The sequence below is a fragment of the Myripristis murdjan genome, chromosome 18 (assembly GCF_902150065.1).
Source record: "Myripristis murdjan chromosome 18, fMyrMur1.1, whole genome shotgun sequence".
Lineage (NCBI taxonomy): Eukaryota > Metazoa > Chordata > Actinopteri > Holocentriformes > Holocentridae > Myripristis > Myripristis murdjan.
The window spans coordinates 19742980-19745588 of NC_043997.1; positions in this window are offsets into that span (position 1 = coordinate 19742980).

Below are 2609 nucleotides of genomic sequence, written 5' to 3' on the forward strand. Positions count from 1 at the left end.
TCCCTCTCTCTCTCTCTCTCTCTTCCTCGTGCTAGAAGATGCGTGCGCGCTCTCTGGAGCTCGAGAGAGAAGCCGACGTAGCGCGGATGCAAAACAAATACAGAAAATATTCATACTTAAAAACCATGAAACCCCACTATTTATTTTTATCCTCTTCTCATATTCATATGTGGCGTTTCCTCCCCTCTTTTAACTTTTAACAACGTAGCCCGCTGCCTCTCTTTCTTTCTCTCTTTTCTAATTTAATTCAGTTCAACTGGCGTGGAAATAAAGCAACCATCAAAGATAAGCACTTTAACTTTTTTTATATAAAAACCCTTTTATTCCTTTGTGGGCTATAAACGTGAATGCGCATTCCCCAGCCCCTTGAAGACTTAAGTCAATATCCACAGTGACCCCCTCTGACCATTCACTGCTCTAACCTTTCACAAACTTCCCAAATAGCCTATTATTTGCTATTGTGTGCTCCATTTGCCTGCCTGGGGCAAATCTATTATATGCTATATAGGCCTATTAGACTGCAATGGCTTGTACACCACTTTGCCCTTAAACACTGTTTACACAAATTGCCAGTTTGCCCCGGGGGAATAACCACTTTTTGAAACCTAAACCAAACACATGGGAAATGATTTGAATGCTCATTTGACTAGCTTTCCACAGCTGAAACATTTCCTCTTACATTTTGGGTATTGTCCCCGGAAAAATACATTTCACACCTAGACGTCAGAGTAATTGGTGATTCACTATGTGCAAAAAATTTTTTACAGATGAGTTTGTATATGATATTCATCCAAGCTGTATTTTGTATTGTGTGTGTTTCCTGTATATATGTTTTTTTTCCCCCTCTCTTTTAGGTAACATGTTGCACTGCAGGTGGAGAGCTGCGTTGTAGCAGCCGGCTTTTCTAGTTTGGGACGAGTTTTGTCATCCATCTTTTATGTTTTATCTGCATGCCATGACAGCAATAAAACGACTTACCATGTGTGTTGCATTAACAGGAAACTCAGTCACATTTTTTTTCACGGTTTGTCCATTGTGTTGCAACAGCAGGGAACCACACACCCCGACTAGGCTGGTTAATAACAAGAGCTTTAATAATAATAGGAGTGTGAAGTGAAGGGGTGGGGGGTAGGGGGTGGGGATAAAAGGAGGGAGAGGGACCCATTCCTCCTTTGGAGTGTGTACAGGGGTGTCTGCATTCTCATATTGGTTGTGTGTGTGTGTGTGTGTGTGTGTGTGTGTGTGTGTGTGTGTGTGTGTGTGTGTCTGTGTATGTGTGTGTTTCATATTTCGGCCCAAGCAACCGTTTCACAATTTTGCAGACCACCATGGCAACAAGACATAAAAAACTGAATTATTCAATGAGCATGTCTGAAACTTACACTCGAGTAAGCACAGACACACTGGCACACACCAACACATGCTGACACACACACACACACACACACACACACATTCACGCAGTCAACACACTCTTACATAGGCTTAATGGGTTACAGGCAAAAGAAGAAAATGCATATGCAGAGCGTATCAGTACATTCTAACTAAATGGATTTGTGTCACGTATCAGTAACATTTAGGCCTTTCATCTTTATGTAAAGCGCATACACACACACACACACACACATATGCACACACACCTCTGGAGAGGAAGGTCAGTGTAATGTTAGCATGTAATATTAAAAATATGGAGGCTTTGGGGAGTGTGAAAATGGAGCAGAGAAGGTAGCAGGCTAGTGCCAGTAATGTATGTATGTATGTGTGTGTGTGTGTGTGTGTGTCTGTATGTCTGTGTGAGTGTGCACCCGCATGAACAATGTCATGAGCCTATATAATCTCACTAAGAACCACGTGTACACAGCTATACATCTGAGCTTATTAAATTCCATGGTAGGAATAATGATTGACAGGTGTGTACTTGCGTGTGTGTGTGTGTGTGTGTGTGTGTGTGTGTGTGTGTGTGTGTGTGTGTGTGTGTGTGTGTTTGTCTGTATATATGTGTTTGTTCTGGGGTTGAAATAATCTTGACAGCTATCCAGGGGGGTTTGTATGGAGCTCTGCACGTCCACTGTTAGAAAACTTGACCTTTCCCCTCTGACTCCTGGAAGAACAATTGAGGTGTAGGAGTCTTCCATCCACACGGGGGAGCTGTAGAGCCGTTTCCCAGTTTCTCTGCTGTGCAGGAGGATAAAGAGGAAACTCAAGGAGAAACAGGCTGGATTGGACAGTGTTGACACAGACGGGCATGGGAGCATCATGTGTCTTGGGGATTCGGTGTCCTGCCCAAGGACACTTCAGCACGGAGGACATTTGCAGCTAAAAGGGTTTCAGAATGTTCCAGTCAAGCCAAGGACTTAAGGGGGGAAATAACTGAATACATTTACTCATGCAACTGTAACTGCATAGAACTACTTTGTGTATTTTTTAAGTCAGTATTTTAACTTTTATTTACTTTTTTCTCCTTGTAATATTGCACTTTACTGCATTTTCCGTCACATCCATTACAGTGCAGACTGTGAGCTGTCCATAACTTGGACCAATATAAACTGACACATTTACAGACTCACCAACACCAGTTGTATTTTACAAGTTTTGCAATTAACATAAGC